The following is a 12499-nucleotide window of genomic DNA, read 5'->3' on the forward strand; positions in this document are numbered from 1 at the left end:
GTTGGCTGACAGACCAGCATTTTCCATATGAATTTAATAAAATGGATTTTTCCCTTCTTTGAAATCTGGTGTAATCTCTGAAATATATCAACTACAATCCGGAAAAATTGTGTCCCTAGATGTGATTCATGGAATGGAGCGGAAATGTATTATGTAATTCAATTTGGAGGGGCCTGCTGAGAGCTCATTAGGTGTGCTTCTGGAGAGGGGAGTGGGGGGATGGGGCTGGAGGCCCTTGGCCTGGGGAAGGCTACTTCCAGGCTCCTCAGTCTGGGACCTCTAATGATGATCCTCTATGTTAGCACCAACCTGGGTATTCACAGACAGCCCTTTGTATCCAGCAGGTATTTAATAAATGCACCTGGAATGGATATTCTGACCATAAGGGACTTTAGAAATCCTCTTTAACCAACGTTCTCATTCTGAAGAGGAGGAAGCCACGGCCCTAGAGAGGGAAAAGGTCCTGCTGAGAGTCACACAGTCAGAAAATGGAAGGACAGGATTTGAACACACATCTTTATTATTTCACATCAAACACTCTATTCACCAGGCTGGGTGGTTTTCCCCAATATCTAAGCTCATCTCAGGTGCCCCTAAAAGGGGGTAGAACCCCTTTCCCCCCAACTTATGTATAGTATAGCCCAGTATTTGGAGCAATGGGAAGATTTATTGTTCAGTCATTTTTCAGTTGTGTCCGACTCTGTGACCCCATTTGGGGTTTTCTTGGCAGAGATACTGGAGTGGTTTGCTAATTACTTCTCTAGCTCATTTAGGAAATTGAGGTAAAATCTGAGGATTAAGTGACTTGCTCTGGTTCACACAGGTAGTAAGTGTCTGAGGCTGGATTTGAACTCACGTCTTCCTCACATTAGGGTTAGCACTTTGTGCACTATGGCACCACCTAATTGCTCAGCAGGAAGAGAACAAGGCTTATGCACAGGAGGCAAAGGTGTTGGAATCCCAGTTCTGCTATTTATCTGCCTCTTACTTCCTGTGTGACATTGGACAACTCACTTGCATTCTCTGATCACCATTTTTACTCATCTATAAAATGACAGATTTTCCTCTACAGTCTTCCAGAATTAAATCTTCCCAACCTGTGACCTTCTCAGAGACTCAGCTTACCCCTCTTATAAATATAGAGATGCTGTGCTGAGGTGGAGAGAATGCTATATTTAGCATCAAAAGACCTGGGTTCAAATTCTGACTCTGTCACTGAAGACCTGAGTCACCTTGGAAAAGTCACTTCAGCCCTTAGGACTTCATTCCTCCTCTGTAAAGGGAGGGCCACCTTTCAGCACTAACTAGGAGGGGTTGGGAGGGAGAGATTCTGTCAACCTCACCCTATGGGGAGGACAAGTTTTGTTATTCCTATCATATTGGGATGAACGTGCCTCTGGTTGGCTTTGCCAGCCCTGACCTCTGTGGACTCTGTGCTAAAAGCCCACCCCTGCCCTCAAGGAGCTTCCGTTCTAAGGGGAGGCTGGGGATGGGCTGGAGAGGACCACACATACAGGTGAGCTGGAGAGGAAGGGAGGAAGACAGGGAGGGGGAATGGTGTCTGTGCCTGGCAAGGGGCTGGGCAAACAGAAAAAGGAGGCTGGAGATTAAATCCAGGTATGAGTGAGATGGAGCATTTCAGCCTTCCCTAAAATGGCTGTCCCAAGGCACGAGCCCACCTATCAGGAGAAGAGCGCCTCGGAGCAAAACTCCTGACAGGAGCAGGTAGGAGTTGAGTACCAGGAGAAGTCCTCGGAGCAAATCCAGGAGGGAAAGAGCTTAGTCCTGAGTGCCACATAGTATGAGGGTCATTTATTAGTGGTGTAGTGACCTAAGGAGGACAACTAGGATGGCTAAGGTAGCTGGACCGGGCTTGTGGGGACCAGGGATGCTTAGTCTGGGAAGGGAAGACATGCTGGCTTGTCTTCCAATGTTTACAGCATTGTGTGCTGAGGGGAGATTAGGTTTGTTCTGCTTGGTTCCAATGGGAAGATGAGGCAGATAGTGCCCTGATGCCAGGAAACACTTCCTAACCACTACAATGCCCCCAGTACTCTTCTACGATCTTTTGTGGTAAGTCTGGTCAGGATGCTCGTTCCGTGCACACCCAGTTTCCACACTGCCTACAGCCTCTGCCTGTGTAACATCAATCAGCCTTTTTTCATCTATGAAATGGAGGGGTTTCACCAGATTATTTCTTAAGGCACTTCTTACTCTAAGTACTGGGAACTGTAGGGTTTCAAGCTGGACATATCCCTTTCCTTAAAATACTATGAGGTTGGGAATGTAAGTATCATTATATTGATGAGGGGAGAGAGAGAGAAAGAGAAAGAGAGAGAGAGAGAGAGAGGAGAGAGAGAGAGAGAGAGAGAGAGAGAGAGAGAGAGAGAGAGAGAGAATATGAGAAGGGAGGAGAAGAGAGAGAGAGAATTGCCCAAGATTACACAGTGAGTATCTGTGACTCAGGCCTTGAACTTGAACCCAGGTGCTCCCCTCACACCCCTCCCCCACACAAAGCAGGTGCTAGGTAAACATTTGTTGATGACTCTTTCCAATCCCAAGGCTTCTCCACACCCATTTTTTCATCCTGCTGAGTGCTGCCATGAGAACCTTCTCTGCTGGGTTGGGGCTCTTTCTACATGCGTTGTTGTAACAAGACAGAGGATTTCATGGATACGCATGTTCTGTTCTCAGAGCCCAGGAGAGGAATCCTTCCCTGGTTTCATCAGGTAAATAGAAAAGAGTTGTTTTTTAAAAGAATGACAAAATAATTTATTTCCTAGAAATGAGGCAAATCTCTTGTGTCTCAAGAGGCTGAGAAAAGGGTCTGACATTGGCCACAGTACCTGGACAAGCAATCACCGATAAGCCTAGTGGCCAGGATTAGAGTCACTACACCAGAGCTCCCAGGGACCCATGCGGGGATTTACTGTTTATTGAAAAAGCAGCAGAAAGCTCGCTCTAGGCTACTTTTCTACCTCTCCACATCTGCTTGTTCTGGCTAAGCCAGAAGCAGGCATCCCAACAGGGTTAGCAGAGATGCTCTGCTAACAGACTTACTTTGCCAGCTCTGGAGTTTGGCTTCTTTCATATCTTTTATGCATTTTTTTTCTTGGAGCCAAAATTGGAATCTATAAAATGAAGTGGTTATATTAATTCTCTAAAGTTCTTACAAACTTGGACACTCCGTAGCTAATGCTTTGTGATAATTTCCATTTCATCCTCCACAAATCGAATTTGTACATAGTTGTTTGCCTGTTGTCTCACCCATTAGGAGCCTTTCTTTGAATCTCCAGTGGTCAGTACAATGCCTGGCACATAGTAGGCACTTACTAAATGTTTGTTAACTTGAATAAAACTCCCACCCTGCATGTTCTAAGGTTCCTGCCGACTCAGACAGTCTATGTTCTGAGGGTCCCCAGAACCTTTCGACCCCTGATCTGACCTCAGCGTTCTAAGGGCTAACTAATGTCCCTCCTGCCTCTGACATTGTCTATTCTAAGGTGCCTTCTAGTGTTTAACATCCTGTGCTTTCTCTTCAGAGATTGCTTCCTTTGACAGTCTGTGCTCTTTGCTTTCCATGCCCTGGAGTCATGAAGGTTTGGGCTGGAGGAGACTATGAAAGATGGCCTTGGCTTGGGATGGGGCCAATGGGAAAATGATTGAAACTCTGTGGTCACTGAGAAGCCCAGGTGAGGGCAGGAATTCAGATTGGGGAGGAGAGCATGAAATGTGTCAGGGAAATTCCTAGGAATACATCTGGAAAAACCAGTCTTTCCCTGAGCTCTTCTACCTAAAAAGGGCTCCCCAGTGCTTCTTTGAGCATGTCCAAAGCTCTCTGCCTGACAGTCAAGGCCCCACTGAGGATTATGGGCTCATGGAATGCCAGAGCTGGGAGGAGCCTCCAATCACAGACCATGGAATGTCAGAGCTGGGAGGGGCTTTAGAATCTAAACCATGGAGTGTCAGAGCTGGGAGGGTATTAGAACATAGAACATGGAGTGTCAGAGCTGGGAGGGACTTTAGAGTATAGACCATGGAGAGTCAGAGCTGGGAGGGGCTTTAGAATCTAGACCATGGAGTATCAGAGCTGGGAGAGTATTAGAACATAGAACATGGAGTGTCAGAGCTGGGAGGGGCTTTAGGGATCTGGACTTTCATCCACTCTTCATTTATCTTCCCCATCTCATGCTCTCCATTCCTCATTGCAGGCCCTCTGCCCTAAGATGCTCCAGTCGCTCTGTTTTCCCTTCATTCCCAGAGATAAATGTCAGGCTCTTCTTACCTCCCCCCGCCACCCCTCCCTAAGCCTTTGATCCTCCTGACCTCACCATCTAGTCTCTCTTCCCAGATCCTCCTGGCCAGGAAATCCAGAATCCTCCCCTACCTTCCAGCCCTAGGACTTTGGGAATTCTAACTGTAATCAGCAATCCTCAGTAATTTCTAGAGGCACCTAAGTGGCATAGTAGTACCAGAATCGGGAGGACCTAAGTTCAAACCCTGCCAAATTTTCAAACCCTAGTTATATGACTATGGGGACCTCTTTCAGCCTCAGATTCTTCATCTGTGAAATAGGGATACTAATAGCACCTACCTCCCAGTTTGTTGTGAGGATGAAATGAGATAATATTTGTAAAGTACTTCCCAAACCTTAAAGTGCTGTAGAAATTCTGCTATTATTATTATTACTAACTTCCCCTCTCCCTCCCACACATTTCCCCTTGGAATTCTCCCAGGTTTCAGCCTCTGACCCTCCCCCCTGAATATCTGATTCTGTTCTGGCATATGTGGTTCTTTTAATGTTATGAGTGGTGTGTGTGCATGTGTGTGTGTGTGTGTGTGTGTGTGTGTGTATTGGCTTCCCCTCCTGATGACCTTCCTATAGGAGCAACCCCTTGTGATTCCTGCTGTGACCGTCAGTTCTCAGGGATTTCTAGAGGCAGCTAGATAACATAGTGGATAGAATGCTGGCCTAAAGTCAGGAAGACTGAGGCTCAAATTTGCCTTCAGAGCCTGACTCGCTGCGTGATCTTAAGTTAGTCACTTCATTGCTGTCTACCTGTCACATCACCCATTAAAATGGGGTTCATCAGAGCAATAGCACCTGTCTCACAGGCTGATGTTGGAGGCAGGAATACAGATTCCTGAGCAGAAGTCTCCTGCAGATCTTGTCTTCAGCATCCATCTTCCTTCTCAGTCTTCTGAGAGCATTGGAATGTTCTGTCTCCCCCGTCCTTGCCCTGTTCTCCTGGAACTAGAAAAGGAAGAGCATTGGGTGTGTGTGTGTGCAGACGTGTGAGCCAATCTATGTGGTCACAAAGTGTGTGCCTGCATTTGAAGGCAGGTGAGTGTGAATATATGCGTGAGTGTGCAAGACTTGGGATCGTATGAACATGTGTTCCTGGAAGTGTGCACACTGTACTCTCATGTGCTCAGCACAGTGCCTAGTACACAGTAGACACTTAATGAACATTGACTGTCTGATGTGACAGTGTGTGTGTTGGCAGAAGGGCTCTGCACAGAGCCATGGTACGGGCCTCAGCATGGGCCAGGTTCTCCCACCCCCCAAAGGTGTTTCTTTTGGCTTACATTTCATTTCCATTATCCCACCTTTTTACAGACCTCTCCCCTCCAGGCCTCGAGCTGTGAAATGCTCTTCTCTGGCTTCTCATTTCCTCCCAGCTCTGCCACCTGCTGCCAGCACCAGACAGCAGCCAGCCTGGCTAAGGAGTGACCAGGATTGTTTTCAAGCCTGAGCTGGGCCCTGGTAGGAGGCCGGGCACTGGGATGACGCATGGTTTGGCCAAGCCACTGTCTGGCACAGGTGTCCAAACAACCCTTCCTTCTCTGGCTAGTTGGCAACTTGGGTTTCACCAGAGGGCACCTCCCTCTGAGTTGCTCTCCCGTCTCCTGTAACTGTGCTGGAGGTTGTTTTTACCTGAAGGAACAGATTGTGCAGAATGCTTCCCTCCTCAGGTTCCCCCAAGGGCACATCCTGCCATCTTGCTGGACCTCTGGGTGTGTGAGAGAGGCAAAGATGGGGCTTTGTGACCAGCCTGGGTAAAGGAATTAGGAGGCAGAGAGTTTCCATTTGTGTCTGGGGTTGTGGTCACCAAGACTCATGTGTCAGGGACTTTTTCCTACAATGCACTGATGGAAATAAGTGGATTCAAATCCTGACTCAGCTCCTCACTTACAGAGTGCAGATCACTCCAACTCCTCACCTGGAAGATGGAGATATTTCCTGCATTACTGCCTGACCAGGTTCTTTCTAAAAATGTAATTGGAAAACCTGGAAGCCCAATGGAAATCGAAACCATCCAATCCCACCCAACCTAACGCTCATTCTATGAGCAACTACTGTGTGTGTAAGGCACAGAGGGTACAAAGACACAAATGACAAATGGGTCTCAGTCTCCCCTTTCCACTGCATCTCCTACCTGGAAACCAAATTCACATTCTAAAAGCTGGTCCAACACTATCATTGCCTTCCTCAATAAGGTCTAGGTTATTGCCTCTAGAATACAATGCAAACTCTTCTTTTTCTGCCATTTAAGGCCTTTCTCTATTTGACTTCAGTCTTTCTTTGTCAGGCTTATTGCTTGTTGTTCAGTCATTTTTCAGCCACGTCCAACTCTTCATGATCCCTTTGAGAGTTTTCTTGGCAGAGATACTGGAGTGGTTTGCCATTTCCTTCTCCAGCTCATTTTACAGATGAGGAAACTGAGGCAAACAGGGTTAAGCGACTTGCCTAGGGTCACACAGTTAGTAAGCATCCGAAGCTGGATTTGAACTCAGGTCTTCCTGACTCCAGACCAGGCACTCTATCCCTTGCAGTGCCACTAGCTGCCTGGTATTACCTATTACTCTGGTTTACACATATTCATTTTCCAGCCAAGCTGCCCTGCTGGCCATTCCCTTTCTGTGGTATTCCATTTCCCAGGTTGTCCCTCATCCCTAGAACATGCTCCTTCTTCACCTTTGTCTCTCAGAAAATCCAAGCTCTTTTAACACTCAGCTCCAGCACCATCTCAGATTCTTCCTGGTTGTTTCCTCCTTCCCCCTGGAAATTATTTTGTATTTACTTTGTCTGTATTTATTTAATTGTGTATATGTCACCCCGCTCACCCCAGCCCCAACTCCCATAGAATGCAATTTTCTTCTCTGAAGGCAGGAGATGTTTTGTTTTTGTCTTTCTTCCTCCTCCCCCTTCCTCCACCCAGTGCCTAGCATCCTGTCTGGCACAGGCAGATGCATAACTAATACTTGTGGAATTGAAGTGAATGTGAAGGAGCCTGAAACAAAAGAGGGGAGGAACCAGGAACTCTTTCCTTGAGTAAGGCAGTGCGGCCGAGCAATTTGGGGCATTTCCCTCTGTTTTCCTGCTGCACAAATCTGTGTGTCCTCCTGAGGCATCATGGGAGCAGGGTGGGATTCAGGAGGGAGGGGGCTGCGTGTTGCCCTTGGGTTTGTGCTCAGCTAACATCATTTGGGGACCTGACTTGTGATTCTTCTTTAGGCATAGACATGGTCTTATACACATACCTGATCAGCACCCCAGGAAAGCAGGTGTGCCCTGCAGGATCCAAGGATTGCAGGATTTTAGAATGGAGGAAACTACAGGCATCCTCCAGCTCAACCCCAGTGCTTTAATGATGAGAAAGTCAAGTTTGAGAGGGGCTGAATGCATGGTCTGAGGTCAAGTACAGAGTAAGGAGGAGGGCAGAGATCTGAACCCAGGTCTTTGGCCTCCAAATCCAGTGGTTTTGGATATTGCCACCGGACACTTGGAATTGAGGCGAGATAATCTTCTTGGAGGCTGGAAGGCTGGATTGAAAGGGCAATACCATCATTGAACCTTTACATTGGAAAAGACCCTCAAAGAGGAATCAGACCCTGCGGCTTTGTGTCTTCTCAGGGTTAGACTCTCAGTGATGGAAGGAAACAACCTTAGTTCTCCTCAGAATAGGGAGAACTAGGTGTCAGTGCAGTCACACTAAGAACTTTCTGGGGCTTCTACCAATGGTAACTCAGAGAGGTGTTGAGAAGGAGGGAGCTATGGATGAGGCAAGCTGTAGAATCATACATAGCACATAGATTGTTGAAGTGGGAGGGAGCTTAGAACAGAGAATATAGAATGTTACATTTGGAAGGGACCTTAGAACAGAGCATGTCAGAGATGGGAGAGACTTTAGAAAAGAGAATGTTATAGCTGGGAGGGCCCTTAGAACAGAGAACATGGAATAACAGAAATAGAAGGTTTCTTAGAGCATAGAATAGAGAACGCCAAAGCTGGACCCGATCTTAGCACATAGAAAATGGTGTATCAGAGGTGTGGGGGACATTAGAATAGAAAACAAAGGTGTTCAGAATGAGAAGGAACCTTAGAACACAGAACAAGAAATATCAAGCCTAGGAGGGGCCTGAGAGCATAGAACTGAGAATATTGGGCCTGAAAGAAACAGTTGGTCTCCATGTTATACTGTAAAGTGTTTCATCATTTCTGCCCCCAAACAGGTAAGCAACTGCTAATACTCTAATGCTGTTCTAATTGGCCTTTGTGGATAGCTGTATCTATAGTAGGCTCAAGTTGCCTGTTTCAGGAAGCTCTTAGAGAAAAAGGGGAGATGAGGGATTATTCTGAAGAGGATGTTTTATAAGCTGTTCTGAAGTCTCCAGAGCATTTCCTCTCAGCAGTCCTGTGACGTGAGTAATGTGAGTTTTAGTATGCCTATTTTACAGATGGGAAAAATGAGGCTCAGTGAAGGGATTTGCTCAGTGTCTTTTGGTAGATCAGGCAAAACAACTTGCTTTAAACTTCAGCTCTTTTTTTTTTCTTTCCTCCTTTTACCTGGAAATTGGATTTTCTGCTCAATCCAGGTTTGTCTCTTGTCTTTGCCTGGCCAAAAGGTGACCCTTGTCACTTGCACAACTCAGGGCTTCTTAAGCTGTTGAGTCTTTGAGTATAGGCCCATTGATGGACCTGTGGTTGGCTGCCTGAAGACAAGGTTGTGAAGAGCAGCCCCTAGCTGCTGAACTAAATCTAAGAGTCCAGCCAGAGCACCTATTCGGATAGAATAGGAACCACAGTGCTTAGAGATCAAGAAACTTCCAGGGCTCCCTTGTCCTATCAGGTCTCAGTTGACTCCATTTATCTCTGATAGTTGAGCCTTTTGGGCTCTCTAGGACCCAGAAGCTGCTACCACCCCACAGGATAGCCTTCCTCATCCCAGGAGGTAAGGGGAAGTCTCCTCCCTGGGCAGTTGGCAGCATTGCTTCCTGAGCTGGCACAGATGTGGATCTGGGCAGTGCTGGAGTGGAGTAAAACTGGCTGCCAACCTCACTGGCTGGGGAGATGTGACTGTGGGGAGCCGAGGTAGAATGCCTGGGGAAGGATTCACATAAAAAGGGGAATGTGGTAATGAAATGGAGAGTGAGAAAACACACACAGCTTGGATTTATCAACTGTGTTTTGCTGGCCCCAGCCAGCTTCACAGAGATGCAAGGGCCCTGACAAATACCCCAGGAATTAGGGGTTATGCAAACAAGTTCCAATGCCCGCCACAGACTAATTTGCTGTAATCAACTCAGTAGGGAAGCTGGAGCTAGGTCACAGCAAAGAGGAGAGAATCTGTCATTGCCAGTGAGGGAATGTCAGTTACCTTTTCTGGGACCTGGACACTACTGGGGTCTCCTGAAGACATATGATGTGGTGAGAGAGGGGCAAGCTAATGTGCTAATAGAAGGATAACATGGTAGCATGGCACTAGAGAATCCCAGAAATCCTCTGCTTACATCCCCAAGGCAGAACTTGGGCGGCTTTATATGCCCAAAGTCCTTTCCCTGGCCACCATTTCTTAGCTGTATTGTGTCCCTCTGCTAGAATCTAAGCTCTGTGAGGTCTGGGGCTGTCTCTCTTTTTATACCTGTATTGTCAGCTTTCAGCATGGTTCCTGACATAGAGTTTGTGCTTAAAATGCTTTTTTGAGGGGGCAGAGCCAAGATGGCAGCAACTCAGCCAACTTTCCCAACATTCCCTTTCAAACAACTATAAAACAATGCATCAAATTGAATTCTGGAGTGGCACAACAAACAAAAGGTCAGGGTGAAATATTTTTCTAGCCCAAGACAACTTAAGAAGTTGGAAATAGAGGTCTGTGACACCAGGGTGGGGACTGGCCCTGAACATGGGCCTTAGAAGTGGCTGTGATGACAGCAGCAACAGCAGCTTTAGGAACTCTCAACTCAGAGATGTTCCAGGGCCAAGAGGAGCACCAGTGCTTGTGGCTGCAGGGGCGCAAAGGACCTGGTCACAGTTCAAGGGCCAAGAGGAGTGCTAGAGCATGCAGCTCCAAGGGAGCAGAGGCCCTTCTTGGGCCAAGACCAGACTGCAGACCAGAAGAGCAGTAACCACACCTCTCCCTGGACCATACCACCTCGGAAGCACCTGAAACTTACAAATCCCCAGAACTGGCTCTGAAAACAGCAGCATGAAAAAGCCTGAAGCTTAAGGCAGTTTCTCTTCCTGAACCCCAAGTGAGAAGAACCCAACTTTAACATAAAGTTCAAAGTAAACAAATAGGCTGGAAAAATAAGCAAATGACAAAAAAAGAACCAGACCATAAAAAGTTTCTATGGTGACAGGGAAGCTGAAGATACAAACTCAAAAGAAGATAATGTGTGTGCGTGCGTGTGTGTGTGTGTGTGTGTGTGTGTGTGTGTGTGTGTGTGTGTGAGAGAGAGAGAGAGAGAGAGAGAGAGAGAGAGAGAGAGAGAGAAACTACAAGAAAAGCCTCAAAGAAAAATGCAAATAGGCAGAGGCCCAACAAGAATTCCTGGAGGCAAAAGAAAGAGATAAGAATGGTAGAAGGAAAATTTGGGAAAAAATGAGTGATGGAAGACAATTATGAAAAGTAAATTAATAGTTCAGTAAAAAAGGCACAAAAATACTGAAGAAAAAACACATTAAAAACAAGAATTGGCCAAATGGTAAAAGAGGCACAAAAATTCACTGAAGAAAATAATTCCTTTAAAATTAGAATTGGCTAAGTGGAAACTAATGACTTTATGAGACTTCAAGAAACAAATAAAGTCAAAAGAATGAAAAATAGAACTAAATGTGAAATACGTCATTGGAAAAACAACTGACCTAGAAAAATAGATTGAGGAGAGATTAATATAAAAATTATTGAAAGCCATAGCCAAAAAAGGAGCCTAGACATCATATTTCGAGAAATCATTAAGGAAAATCAGCCCTATATCTTAGAACCAGAGGGCAAAGAAGAAATTGAAAGAATCTACCAATCCCATCCTGAAAGAGATCCCAAATTAAAAACTCTGAGAGATATTATAGTCAAATTCCAGATCTCCCAGATCAAGGAGAAAATATTGCAAATAGCCAGAAAGAAACTATTCAAATATTGTGGAGCCACAATCAGGATCACACAAGATTTAGCAGCCTCCACATTAAAGTAGGGAGGACTTGGATTATGATATTTGGGAGGGCAAAGGACCTAGGATTACAAACAAGAATAACCTACCCAGCAAAACTGAACATAATTCTTCAGGGGAAAATTATATTTAATGAAATAGAGGACTTTCAAGCATTCCTGATGGAAAGACCAGTGCTGTATAGAAAATTTGACATGCAAATACAAGTCTCAAGAGAAACATAAAAGGTAAATGTGAACGAGAAATCATATACCCCAAAAGGTTAAACTATTTACATTCCTTTATGGGGAGATGACATATGTAACTCCTGAGAACCTTATCATTATTAGGGCAGTTAGAAGGAATCTTTATAGACAGGTTACATTGGGATGATCTAAAAAAATGAAGAGCTGAAAAAGAGAGATGTACTGAGAGAAGGAGAAAGGGAGATGAAGAATGGGGAAAATTATCTCATGTAAAAGAGATGCACAGGGAAGAGCTTGTATAGTGGAGGAGAAATTAGGGTAGTGAGTAATGCTTCAACATCACTCTCATCGGACTTAGTCAAAAGAGGAAGAATATTTTAGTTGGGTATAGAAATCTATCTCACCCAACAGGGAAGTAGGAGGTTAAGGGAATAAAGGAAAGGGGAAATAATAAAAGGGAGGGCAGATTAAGGAGGCAGTGGTTAGAAGCAAAACAAACTTTTGAGGAGGGACAGGGTAAAAAGAAAGAAGGATAAACAGAAGAAAATATGATGCTAGAAAACACACAGTTAGTAATCATAACTGTGAATGTGAATAGGATGAATTCACCTATAAAATGGAAGCAGATAGTAGAATGGATTAGAGACCAGAACCCAATGTTGTTTAAGAAACACACTTTAAACTGAAATACATACAGAGTTAAGTAAAAGGCTGGAGTCAAATCTATTGTGCTTCAGGTGAAGTTAAAAAAAAAGGATGGAGGTAGCAATCATGGTCTCAGACAAAGGAAAAGCAAAAAGATGTCTACTTAAAAGAGATAATTAGGGAAACTACATTTTGCAAAAAGATGCCATAAACAATGA

Source organism: Phascolarctos cinereus, unplaced genomic scaffold, assembly GCF_003287225.1.
Source record: "Phascolarctos cinereus isolate Bilbo 61053 unplaced genomic scaffold, phaCin_HiC Scaffold_2;HRSCAF=192, whole genome shotgun sequence".
Taxonomy (NCBI): domain Eukaryota; kingdom Metazoa; phylum Chordata; class Mammalia; order Diprotodontia; family Phascolarctidae; genus Phascolarctos; species Phascolarctos cinereus.